Source organism: Toxorhynchites rutilus, chromosome 2 (genome assembly GCF_029784135.1).
Source record: "Toxorhynchites rutilus septentrionalis strain SRP chromosome 2, ASM2978413v1, whole genome shotgun sequence".
Classification (NCBI taxonomy): domain Eukaryota; kingdom Metazoa; phylum Arthropoda; class Insecta; order Diptera; family Culicidae; genus Toxorhynchites; species Toxorhynchites rutilus.
Window position 1 is genome coordinate 107,285,267 of NC_073745.1, and position 14,582 is coordinate 107,299,848.

General features: G+C 38.3%; 1 non-coding gene across 1 annotated transcript; it reads left to right on the forward strand.

Annotated features, from left to right (window-relative positions):
• The first annotated feature begins 711 nt into the window (after positions 1 to 711).
• On the forward strand, positions 712 to 793 carry Trnas-cga (transfer RNA serine (anticodon CGA)). The gene has a single exon. It is a non-coding gene; the product is annotated as a tRNA-Ser (tRNA).
• Positions 794 to 14,582: the final 13,789 nt, after the last annotated feature.

The following is a 14,582-nucleotide window of genomic DNA, read 5'->3' on the forward strand; positions in this document are numbered from 1 at the left end:
AATGCGTGGGAGTTCCCTCATCTTGGCGGAAACTTGACATGGACCCTATGACGTCTGGCGGGTTAAAATCGTTGACGAGTGCGTCTCAGTGAGCAGCGCAAATATTTGCCCAGTAGTTCACTTTAAGCCTCTTCCCTCTGCTTGCCCTCTTGAATTCGCGACGGCTCTTGGCGTCCAATAAGTTGACTGAACTGATTGGCAATCGATATGACAGCAGCGCGCCGCGGAGGACGCTCTCCGAAGCCGCTCAACAAGTAGGTTTTTGGTCATCCCTTGGCGGCGGTGGTGGGCAAGTAGCCAAGTATTCGCTTTTGTCTTCCTTCTACGGCACAATATTTGCCGTGTTTGTGGAAATCCGATTTGTCGCCGTTCGCGACCACCCCTAGAAGGAAACTTGCTCGCAATGTTCTTGATCTTGTTTTATTTTTTTTTGTTCTTTTCGTTTCGTCCGACTTTCGGTTTTTTTTTTGTTTGCGACCGACGCAAATGCATTCTTGTTTTCACAGCTTGGCTTTGTTTATCTTCGGATGAACTTTGGGTGTGCGTTCAGCAAGTTGTTTTTTCGAGAAGAAACGCATACACACATAGGAGACCAGAATTGGAGGCTTTTATCAATGAACAGACGACGGCTTCAATTTATAGATCCAATAACTTACACTTACTTCGGCTCTAGTTTATATGATTGGCTTTTAGACACATTATTGCCGGCAAGCAGTCGTGGCCGAGTGGTTAAGGCGTCTGACTCGAAATCAGATTCCCTCTGGGAGCGTAGGTTCGAATCCTACCGGCTGCGAAATATTTTCTCCCCTCATTCAGTTCTTTTCTCATTTTTTATGGATTGAGCTGCTGTACTGACTGACATCTATGATAATTTTGTAGCACTTTGCCATAATTTGAAGCACAATGGGTGCTGTTAACTTTTTTAGTTAAAGCTCAGCAATGAGGTAAATAGGTGTTGTAGGTTTATGGTAGTTTTGGTAATAATTGATTACAATTTTATTTCAAGTAATTTTTGTGAACAATGTTTTATTTCAATTATTCAGACATTTCCTAGATGTAACCTCATATGATAAGTAAAAGGAATATGTTAACTCTTTATAAGGCTGTGGAAACTAGGCAAGGGATCAACTTCAACTTAGGAGAACATTCGTGTACATTTCTATCTGACGATTATTCGTATATTTCGCCATTTCCTATCTTTTCGATACACATATCGCCTTTTTTCGGCGTAAGAATATTCCTATTGTTCGAATGTTTACAGTTGGACTATACACAGCGGGACTGTCGATATGAGGCTTCCATTGTAGTGTTATTATGAGTACGATGCACCAGACCGTAATGTGAACAGTAAATGACTAGGATTACCGTCAGATGATGATTGTTGCGTGAAGTAGCTGCACCCAAACTAGCGTTGGCAGAAAACATTTCATTTTTGGTAGAAATGATGCCATTCCGTGTGCTGGAGAGTCAAATGCGCAAATAATGTGCTGTTTTAAAAGCTTAAAAATGGTTCGTATGTATGCGAGCAGACATCTCTTTCTGTTTTCTTTTCTCATTTCATTTGGGAATGTGCAAAAAGAAGTCCATACGACGTCAATGAGGATCGAACCAAGGCCGGCTAGAAATGCAAAGCTATTTTACACGACCACGCTATCCACATGGCTAATGATGCTTCAGCAGTTGTTCAGCAAATACGTGGTAATATTGCACCTAATTGTATAATTTGTTGAAGTTGGAAAGTGTTTTCTTAGAGTAGAAAAGGAGCGCATGAAGGAGAACAATATCTATCTCGGTCTGGGCCGTGTATGTGGCAAAGTATGCGGAAAGCTTATTTGTCTTTTATTTCGCTCGCTCGTATTAATCTTATATTGCTGTACCATGTATATTATACAAATGCTTACCAGTATTTGTGGGTCATGACATTTTCTGTTATGTTATGTCTCATTTAATGTCATAAATCGGGATGACAAAACATGAGCTAAAAATCAATTTTGGGTGTGGAATAACACAACCTGCAATCTTTTGATGTTCGAATTGTTTTGGATGTTGCAGCGTATTTGAAAATATTACTTATTGCAAAGTTCTTCTTGGATGGCTCTAACGTTCCCGGTGAAACATTGTAACCCGCGACGCCGGGAAAGCGTACTTTTGTACTCGCTTGTCGTTGTGCAGAACGGAATACGTTTCCCTAAAACGTACACGTAAAACTCAGAAGCCTGGGAAAATCGTCATTTCAGATACTAGAGGTGAATGAACTTTCGCTGTTCGAGAACTACGTTAACATGAGATGTGCAATAATTTCACAGAGAAATGTAAAATACCATGATCGTTTGATAATTCTTTCGTTCACATATTTTGGTATTAAACAAGTGGATTGCATAATATAATTGCGTAGTTCTACGTAGAAAATATGCGGTCGTGTCCTAGATACAACCCCTTGCAATTTTTTTTGCTAAATGCTACCTTTTCTGAGATACAGTGATTTAAAAATCAAAGGAGGGTTGTGTCCGAGACACGACCGCATAGTTGACGTAGGATTCCGTTAGGCTATCTGTTGATTTTGGATATGTTTGAAGAATTACGTCGTCAAACTCTTTGATAATGATTGGGTGGCCCTGAAAAAGGCCATTTTGTTTGATTGTTGGGTAATGTTTATTCACTCCACCGGTGTTTACAACCGAGTGATGATGACAGAAGTATGGTAAATAGTCGTTGGATTATGCGTATCACGATAGAAGATCCCGAAGTGGAATGGTATTACTTGCAATATTTGTAGTGAAGGTATTACTTGCGTAATTTTTATAAGTAGTGCTTAGTTAATATTTCTATGCCGGATAACACGCCTCGAATGTATTCTGGAGTGGCAAGCTCTAGGATACGCGTGACCAGCGTGATAATGTGGGACGCTAACTACTCGGCCACGGGAGCACTTGCAAAGTTGATTAATATGAAAAAGAATGGTGGACTTATAAGATTATGAAATATTAAAATCATGAATAAAAAGCAATCAATTTGAGAATTGATTTGAAATGATGAAATATGATCAGATCGAAAATAAGAACGCGATAGGTACATTCCTCTATGTGAATAACCGAGCTCCGTGGGATATCTCTACAACCTTATACCATAAAAATTAACCGCATTACTTAATTAATTCAAGCATTGCAGTCGAAAAATTGGTCGAGACGACCAAAAGTTCATAATTTACATTATTTTTTTGACGTAGGATTACGTCTTTCGGGAACATATTGGGGTACAAATTGAAAATCGAAAATCGAGCACATCGCGAAAATTGTCCAATTTCAAACGCTTATTGCTCAGTCATTTCATGGTGGATTGATGAAATTTTTGCATCAATCGATTTCGGCACTCCATAACAATTTTTTCTATTAAATAAAATAATATATGTCATGAAACTAACTATCGAACAATTGAAAAATCCCAACCCCTATTCTAACGGAAATATCCACTTCTAATTGGTAGAAATTGACGACACATGCGTCGGTTCCCTAACAGAGACATCAAAACCAAGCTGCCTGGGGGAAATCGACTTCTCAAATACATGGAAGTAGGGGGAGCTTTTGTTCCCACCGGAATGTGTTCCCTCACAGAGACATCTAAACCAATATGCCCGAGGGAAATCGGCATTTCAAATATATGCAAGTAGTGATGTCTAAATTTTTCATTTATTCGATTATCGATATCGATATCGTTGGGACATCTTTCAATATTCGATTCATTCGAATAATTGTCTTTCAATATTCAATCAATCGAGCGAATATTTATTTCTTGAAATAATTACGCATCACGTTGTCATTCTGGTCACGTGGTATATCGGGTTGCCGATGTTAGATGATGGGAAAAAAAATTATATAGTATAATTCTTAACCTAAAAAAGCATTAATCGATGTACTCATATTTTGATTTTAAATTATTCGATATATAATTACCCGATTATAACTTTAGATTTTCGATTATTTGAATTAATCGAACGATTAACCGACGTCTCTATATGCAAGTCGGAGGCATATTTATATTGCAAGTAGGGTTAGTGACCCGATTATTCGTGAAATTTCATATCAATGACCGATTGTGTATTGTGAAAAATTTAGCGCAAGTGTAATTGTAAAATTATATATGGTAGCAGTTGTGTTGAAAATAACTTGATATATGAAACGATTCTTTTCAACTTTCATAAATAAAAACCAAGGTGTGTTCCCGCTAGAGAACGGGTCGTTCGGTTTAAGCTGTCTGTTTTGTTGTGTTCATTTTCACCCAAGGGAAGTTCATGCGGCGAGAAAAAATTGGAAAAGTGAAATAATCGAGAAAGTGATTTCCCATATGCTCTACATATAGTATTAAGTGTTGTTAGTCCAATTAAAATTCGCATTGGGTTGATAAAAACACTCAGTAAGTAAAAATTAGAAAACAAAATTACCTTTTCCATTTCAAATATGTTTTCTCTATATTAAAGAAACATGTTTTTACTGATGAGAAAAAATGATAATTGTGTTCGGTATTGGTAATTATCTTATATTACAGTGGTGAGTTTTTTTTCTTCATATCATCCATACAGAACACAGGAGGCATCTAGGGTCACAGAGGGCGGTTTTCATCATATCCCATTCCACTTCGGGATCTTCTATCGTGATACGCATAATCCAACGACTATTTACCATACTTCTGTCATCATCACTCGGTTGTAAACACCGGTGGAGTGAATAAAAATTACCCAACAATCAAACAAAATGGCCCTTTTCAGGGCCACCCAATCATTATCAAAGAGTTTGACGACGTAATTCTTCAAACATATCCAAAATCAACAGATAGCCTAACGGAATCCTACGTCAACTATGCGGTCGTGTCTCGGACACAACCCTCCTGTGATTTTTAAATCACTGTATCTCAGAAAAGGTAGCATTTAGCAAAAAAAATTGCAAGGGGTTGTATCTAGGACACGACCGCATATTTTCTACGTAGAACTACCCAATTATATTATGCAATCCACTTGTTTAATACCAAAATATGTGAACGAAAGAATTATCAAACGATCATGGTATTTTACATTTCTCTGTGAAATTATTGCACATCTCATGTTAACGTAGTTCTCGAACAGCGAAAGTTCATTCACCTCTAGTATCTGAAATGACGATTTTCCCAGGCTTCTGAGTTTTACGTGTACGTTTTAGGGAAACGTATTCCGTTCTGCACAACGACAAGCGAGTACAAAAGTACTCAACACCAAAAAATACCCCCGACTTGCATATATTTGCAAAGTGGATTCCCCCAGGCACATTAATTTTGAAGTCCGTGTTAGGGAAGCTCAGTGGGAAAAAAAGACGGGTGGGTAATGTCGGGGACATAACCGGAGTGACGTAGGACTATACAAAGGGGACAGCTTTTATTAAATATATATTTTAAATATATTGTTTTATTTTCTTCTCCTACGTGAATACCTACCTGAAAACTGGATTAGTTTACTGTTTACTCTTTATGAGTATGTTGATGGTTCTGAAAAGAACCTTTGGTGTTGTGTTTTTGTTATCACTCGATATTCCCATCTTGTTCGGTTAAACCTTCCTGTTTAGCTATTGCCTTTGCCACTCGCCACAGCTTTCACAGTTGGAAAATTTCTTCCCATCCAGCTTGTGATATATTGTTCAGTAAATTACATTTAATGCGACGTGCCGGAGAAACACTTTGCCACTCACTGAAACTAATTGTTGCCTTGATGAACGCCGAACCGAAGCTGCTCTGTTCTTGATGCGGGTTTTCTGATTGTCGTGAGCAGCTTTGCAAGCCAACTCGAGCACTCCGACGGCCGAAACTCTATAATCCCTGTTAGGTATACTGGTGCTCCGGCACCAATCCGTTCGGCCTAGTTACCCTTGCGGAGCAATCAGTGAATGCGACCAACAGGGAACTGGAGACCTGCACGGTTCGAGTGAGACTTTGCCTTTCCCTTAACTTGTCCTCCTTTGTTACGTCCACGATGCCGATGCCGTACAACCACACGGGTTTACGGTTTGAAAGAAAATAAGATATTTTTTTGGGGTCCGCGTTTTTTATACTCTAGCGGTACACACTCACAGGATAGAGACAAATCGGCAGACTCAGCCAGAGGGGCGAGTCCAACGAGACGAACGAATGAGCGTTAAAAGGGAGCGATGGCAAAAAAAATACATTCATTAGGATTTGTTCGCTCGTTGGATTCACATGCAGGCTAAAAAGGGTCCTTTTCAGGATCACAAAATTATCTTCAATCTAAAGAGTTTATTGTTTTGTTATCACTCGATATCCCCATCTTGTTCGGCTAAACCTTCCTGTTTAGCGATTTGTTGCCACTCGCCACAGCTTTCACAGTTGGAAAATTTCTTCCCATCCAGCTTTGTGACATGTTGTACACTAAATTACATTCAATGCGACGTGCCGAAGCACCACTCAGTGTCGCATTGGAGGCGATTTTAACCTGTAATTGAACATTTGCGATCGACTTTCAATGTGGGGTCATAATTTGGATCTCTATGTTTACAAAAATGTCCAACTAAATAAGTCGCATTACATGTTCGTCCAATTAGCTAAATGTCGAACTAATTGTAAATTACTGTACTTTCAATCTGGAAACAATTTAAGAATTGGTGAAAATTGAATAATCAGTCCCCAACTATCAATAAGCTCAGAACAACTGCCAAATTCACATACTCATCAGATCCTGGCAAACAAATTATGAAAAAATCAATTTGTGTTTTATTATTATTTTGGATAATGTTTTAGAAAGCATTGAACTGTATTTCCTAAACTCTTTTTTGGAAGGTTTAATGGCCCTGAAAAGCGCCTTGTTTTATGGAATGGTTCCAATTTAGAAAACTTTGTACTCGTGGTTTTGAAAAAAAAACCATTTCGAACGCCCTCGATGCCGCCTTGTTCTGGATTGGCCACCAAAGCAGTTTGTATAAAGAACAAACTTTGTTCTTCTGCTACCTGCTGCCGTTTTGCGATTGCGTTTGCCACTCGCAACTCGCTGCAACTGCCTGTTGTTGTCTTGATGTCCACCGAACTGAATGTGTTCTGTTCTGATTGCGGGTTTTCTTATCGTCGCGAGCAGCTTTGCCAGCTAACTTGATCACTTCGGCGGCCGAGGCTATATAACGCCGGCTAGGTGGACTAGTGCACTGGTACTAACGCGCTCGGCCTAGCTACCCTTGCGGGGAACTCCCGATCAACACGGTTCGAGAAGGATTTTGCCTTTCCCTTCACTTTTCCTCCTTTACCATGTCCAGACATGGCTGCTTGGGTTGGTTTGTTGATGTGTTGTGATGCGAACCGATGTGGTGTACGGTTTGAAGGAGAATGATCGTTACGGCAGCGGAGCGGGGATTTTTAAGCTGACTGGCTGGCTCGAGAATTACGCATGTGTGAGACTGCGACCAATGTTTCGTTCATTTTTTTCTTTTTCCTTTCCAATCGTGCTTCATTCTATTTCGCTGCTGCTCTGGTTGCCCGTTTTGGTCGGTACGATTTGAGGAGCACAAAATGGACCAATCAAAAATGGGCACATAGTGCATTTTGACAATGCTTGATATTTCACAATTATTCAATTATTTATCTCAAGAAAAATGAAATGTTATTCGTTATGATAGATGCGTAGATATATTTCCTATCAATTGATGCAAAAACCTTTGCGATCTATTGAGAAATGCTCGAGTTATAAGCGTTTCAAATCTTGCATTTTTTCCTACTTGTGCCTAGATTTCCATTTCACCCCCTATATCTTCCGGTTAGACGTAGTCCTTCGTCAAAATACCCCCGACTTGCATGTTTTGACAAAGTGGATTCCCCCAGGCACGTTGATTTTGAAGTCCGCGTTAGGGAAACATAGCTCGGTGGGAATAAAAATACAAAACGGATTTCCACAGGTACATAGATTTTGAAGTCTGTGTTGGGGAAACCGTAAATCTGGCCAATCAAAACTTAGCAGTTAGGGCGTTTAGATAACGCTTGATATTTTACAGTTATTCAATTGATGCAAACATCTTTCTGATCTGTTAAGAAATGTTCGAGTTATAAGCATTTGAAATATGGGTAGGGTTAGCACATAAATCAGCAGAACAAATGTATGGGAAAAAAGGAAGTCTTTCTATTATTCATGAATTTAAACCATTTAGAGATTAGCGAATTGCAATGTATAGCATATCAAACAAATCTTAGAGAATTTCCGATTCGATTGGTATGCAAATCATGAAAATTCGTTCACAGTGAAAATAGTTATCAACGTAAACTTTATTTCATAAAAACGTGACCTGTTTTCTGATTTGGCACCCTTCCTGAAAGACGTAGTTCTACGTCAAAAATATCGTGCACAATTTTTGACTGCAAATTATTCGTAACGATATCGGGTTTAAAAAAATATAAGAAACATTTCAACAATTTTCAAAAATCCAACTTTATTGTCCATTATTTCTCCATTTTGGTGCACTGTGAAATAAACTTCATTAGTTGTCCGCTGGGTCATGCGGAGTCAATGAAGTATTTTTTTCAAGTGCATTTTGCATGAAAAAAAAAAGAATATCTTTCTCCACACTCTCTGTCAAATATTTCTCCATGCGGACGACAAACTTGTTCCAATCTAAGACAAGACGTGACAACTGGCTTCTTACTCATACTCTCTGGCCAAGTGCGAGCAACAGGGATGCAGAACCACTCGAGATGCAAGTTTCCAAATGAGATAAGGTATCTGAAATCTATTTTTTCACGTCCCAAACATATTTTTTCATACCATATATGAAATACATTTGGATGATGTATGGATGAATTGTATGGATGATGTAGCATAATTGTTGCGTAGTTCACAACAAATTGTATTTTTTTTTGCTATACTTTATCATGAAAACTAGTGTGAGAGTACATACCACGAGTACATTATGTAGAAGTGTATTTTGAAAGATTATTGGCAACCCTTTAGAATTGACCAATCAGTAGCTGGTCTAAAAACTGGTCCGAAATCGATCCCCTATTGTCTGGTCTTGTATTAGGTTCCAAACAATGATTCCGGTATTAATAGAAATACGTTCTTCCAGCTCAACTGAAAAGAGAACCTGGTAAAATTTTGAAACACTCTCCAACAATCAGGCCGATCGTCGAGCAAGAGGACTAAGTCCATCACCAACATGTATCGCATATTGTTTTGACGCTATAAGTGCGATTCACATACAACATCCACGTCACGTTGCGTCAATTATTCTTCCAAGTACAGTGGAACCTCGATTATCCGCGAGCGGATGATCCGCGGTGCAGTTCATCCGCGAAAGCGAGTTCCATAGTAATGCTATGGACTTTCCCGGAATTTATCAGTGAGTGGTAGAATTTTGATTTTTTGTTTTTGTCATGGATTTCACATTATTTGACTTCTGGTGTACGCGAGCTTATAGATGGATAGTTTAATGATTCCTGTATTGATAAAACGTAGTTATCACACTGAAATATCTTTTTTTTGTGTTTGCATCTCTTTTTTAGTCATTTATTGCGTTATCCGCGATTTTCGCGATCCGCGGTGACCTAGCCAGACTATTCCGCGGATAATCGGGGTTCTACTGTAGTTCTTATGCAAACATTCACATACACCGACAACAGCAACTTCGACTTGCCGTTGCTGGTGTATGTGAATGCTTCAATAGTATTATCAAATCTATTCCAAATCCAAATATCAAAGGTGGTTTTTCTATTTGTATGATACAATCCTGATTGATAGATTCAGAATATTCTAATTATAGATTGCACGATATGTGGCGACAAATAGTATTGGAAGTCGTAATTCAATCAGCTGAGCAAGCAGTTCGGAATCCCAAGGCACCTCAGTAAAGTGTTCAATGAAGATCAAATTCAGGTGACACAATAGCTGAAGTATGTTCATTTAAGTATTATTAATTGATCCTAATTTAGTTTACCCTTTGTATGAACTTGAATGGAATAAATGTTGTAATTCGTGTATTTTGTATTTTTGTTTGAATGGAAGAAAAACGTTTTAAAACGATCGAAAACACATAAAAAATATTAAACTTTGGAGGGAGGTACAATGGAACTATAATTAGTTTAAATTATTTCAATAATACTGAAATTTCAGTTACTGCCATAATAATAACTATATATTTTTGATTTAGAATGCTTGCTAGTTCGCTCTTTTTTATTATTTTTTTGCATTTGAAACAATACTTTATCTATATATAAAAAAGGGGGATTGGTCTTTTACGAAAATGTCCACGATTGTCCACGGTGTGGGGGGTAGGGGTATAGCCAATGTCCACGTGGATACGTGAAATAAATATTTGAGAAAAAAAAAATAGGAGGTTGTGTCCAAGATACGACCGCATTGTTGACGTAGAACTACACTGTTATTTTATATAAGTCGCTTGTTCATACCTTTGGATATTATTCAATAATGTTGTGAAATTTTAGAAACAACTGCTTAGTAGAATAATCTTTGAAATGATTTTTTCATTGTAGAATCAATTGACGATAATTGATTGATGATTCATTCTTGCCCTCGCAAAACAATCGTATGTCGCAATTTATTTCATGTCAATGCATTGAAAATTTACCTCGAAGGCTATTCCGGTGGCCTTTTTCGAAATTGACATAGACTCGGCTACAGTCGATTATATACATGTTGCACCAGCACCATTATTCCATATCTCATAACTACATCAATATATCTTTGGCACCGCATGTAAACAACAACAATGACAACACTTGCAAGTATCAAATATCATACTACATGTTATTTAGTATTGCCTCAAAGGAATCGCACCTCTAGATATCGTTCGTACAAACTAAGCGTAAACCAAGCGCCAAACAAGCGTTCACCATAGCATGCATACAGAGCCATACATTGGTGGCTTGAAACTACTAGCAATATAAACATTTCTCATCATTTTGCGCTATTCTCAAAAGAAACGCTTCTGTTAATATTACTGGCCTCGAAAAAAGTTGCATTACTTTTTCATGCTCGAGAGAAACGCAGCTGTCACCCTTAGCGGAGGAAGTTTTGCTACTGGCAAGCAAAACCTAATCACATACAAAATTCCAGAACATTTACTTTCTTGATTACTAAACAAGAGAAATAAACTCTTTTTGTTAATAACAACCTCGAAAACAGTAGCAATGCTTCATTATGATCAATATTAGCGCAAATGCAATCCTAGTTGAAGGCAGTTTTGCGACTGGCACGCAAACCCAAATAACTTATAACATTCCAGTAAGACATTCAAGATGCTTGGTATTCCCAAATATTTTTTTGGTGCACAACCTTAACGTCTGCTTCGCCATAACGTCAGTTTAATGCATTGATGCATTCTCAAAGGCACAAACGAAGCCCTTATGCTGACGGAAAACAAACAATGTTAACTGCTTGGAAAAAGACTGAATTATGCCACACAGCTTGTACTCTGCTATAACACCCATCGATGTGAATTCGCTGATGAGTTTGTCAAGAGCGACCGCCTTCACCACCAGCGGTAGGAGCTTGATTGTGGTTGCTGCCTGGGCGTTTACATTTTCGACCGACGCGCCGAAATCGCCTACTTCGCTGTTATTCGGTGCGGTGTCACATTCGCGAAGGCTCGGTTCAGTGCGAGCGCTTTTCACTGCACCAACACCGCGTGCATCATTAGATGACGCTTACCTCGAAATTTTATTGCCCCTGGCAATGCGTTCGTTTTTTGCAGGGCTCGAGCCTGCCTTCCTCTTCTTCTTGCTCATCGCACACTACGCGAAGCGTCCAATTTATGACGCGGAAAGAAGAACACACGATACGAATAACGCGAAAAACGAACAGAAAAATCAAAAGACGATTTCCAAGTTGGATTACCACTGGTTTGGTCCAATCTTAGATCGAAGCGCAGCGAAAGCAAAGTGAACTGGATTACTCAACAGTCCGATGCCGAATGAAAGTATGCCTCAGAGAGATTCACTGTTTACTCTAGGCAAGTGTACCCCTTCATTCTTCTTCTTTTCCTTTGTTCACGGAGACTTTAAATCCTACGATTTCCCCTCCGTTGGTCGTCGAGCAACTTCGTTTTTGATAGCTCTGTTTCGGGAAAGCACTCAAATGGACAGAACAAATGTATGGGAAAATAGAAAACACTTAAAAAACACTTAAAGTTTTCATGGATTTTAACCATTTACTAACCAGGAGATTCTATTGTATGGCATATTTAACAAATCTTACGGAATTTCCGATTCGTTTAGTATGTATATCGCCAAAATTCGTTCGCGGCAAAAATAGTTATTAACGTTACCTTTATTTCATAAAAACGTGACCTGTTTTCTGATTTGACACCCTCATGAAAGACGTAGTTCTACGTCAAAAAATCACATCTATATTTAAAAATCAAAGAAATCTGTTTTTCATTTTTAAGAACTTTCTAACTTTGCTTCATGCTTGTTCTGCATATTTAACAATGAAAAGGTTAAGCTGCCTGTTTTTTTTTTGTTTTTTTTTTAAATACTTGTGAACACAATGGTAGAATTCGTGATTTTTGAAGATGCTTAAAATGAAATTGCTATGGAAGTAAATAATCTAACGATTTGGTGTCAGAGAACTAATCGCAAAGCAGTTTGTGAAGATTTATCAGGTTGATCAAGAGCTTCTCGATAAGTTACCAAATATCCTATGTACAGTGTTGGAAAGAAAAAAATAAACAGCATTACGCAAAATACTTTTTCATGATTTTGTTTTTGAAATGAACGTATTTCTTACAATGGAGAGGATGTAAACAAGCCATTGTTTGTATTCATTTTCAAATTTAATTAAAACTCCAATTAATTGGATTTTTTCATCCAGTATTGTGCATAGATCTTCAATTGAGTTGGGGTCTGGGGATTGGGATGTCCACGTAAGCATTTTAATCTTTTTGGACTGAAAATAGCGTTTCGCAACCTTCGAGGTGTGCTTGGGATCATTGTCCTGTTGGAAAATATAGCCTTGAATATTCATTTTTCTGAGCGACGGCTGTAAGTTCTCCTCCAATATATTGACGTAGGACTCAGCAGTCTTCTTTGCATCGATCTTGACGAGATTTTCCACCTCATTTCAAGTAAACAGCCCCACACAAGCAGTGATCCTACACTTGCTTGCTGTTGCTTGGGTATGCTGGATAGCTCAGACTTCAGGCTGTCATTTTTTTGTGTCTTTTAACCTCAAACTTGCTCAAATCGGTCCAAATAATCTTCTTCCAAAAGTCAGTATGGCTGGAGCTCCTGGTCGTGGACCGTCAGAAGATTTTTTTCATAAAACAAGAAGATTTTTTTCATAAAATAAAACATGCAAAATGCATACTCTGGTTGCAAATCACGGCTTTGTACCAAAATTGTATAAAAATGTCAAAATAATGATAATCTAAATGATAATTTACACAGTTGCATGTTAACCCTTTGCGGTCGTATTCAATTCGAATATGGCTGCCATACTGGTTGCAATTATTTTTCCTTGAAAGAGCAGTGATGCATAATTTGTACGACAATGAAAGATAAACAATTTTTTCAATTCGTTGTGAACTTTAGATGTGTATCTACTAAATAATGTGTTTTAAAATGCTGTTTTTATATAAAAAAAAAATATTCTAAAACTCTCGTTCGTGTGCCATCATTCGAAACAGTCCCTCAAAATGAGGTCCTGGTTTTTGACTACAGTTCTGCACGGTAAAAAAGGTTTTTTGGCTGAGAACAGACATACGAACGTGAAGATTTCATTTTTCACTTGCATTACTTTTTCCAAAAATGTACACTTTACCGAGGAATTGAAATTTGAGCAAGTTGAAAAAATTAAAAAAATTGTAACTTCTTTACAAAATTAACAACAAATTTCGCACGAATTACAACAACTTTATAATTCGTAGGCCATTCTTAGCGTAAGAACACACTGGACGGCTCTCCCGCGCGGATTTTGCAATGACAGACCGCCACGGAGCCTCGATAATGGAATGTGTATGATATAAAACACACAAGGCGGGGCGGGTGTGTACGGTTCCAAAATCACTGTTGTACGGTTCCCTATTCACTGCGGTGGCTGCTAAATGTGTTTTACATCAAGCTCCTGCTGCGACTTGTCATTGTGAAAATCGCGTGGTAGAACCTTCTAGTGTGTTTCCACGCTTAGTTTCCAATCTATCCATACCGTTCGGCCAAGCTACGGCATGTGGAAATTTGAATCTCGCTCCACGCAGAGGTCGCTGCTCGTTTAAGCTCAATATAACTCACATACTGCCAATTCTTCGGCAGTTCTATTCTTCGTGCGATCAATCTACATAAATTATCGATTGGGGTTGGAACTGGTAAAAAAGCAGGGTAGTCCAGAATCGACGCCCCAGTCCTATAAACCATGTAAAGGACTTCTGACTTTTTTGAAATGATGCTTTATTCTGTTGGAATAGCACGGTGCAAAAACGGCAGCAAATGATTCAGGAATACTTCCTTAACTCCTATTGACATTCTTTGTTTTAAAAAGGATTTAAACTTTTCAGTTCATACGCCTCTAAACCCTTGAACTCCTAACTTTTTATTCGTGTGAGTGGAAAAGTCATTTGAAA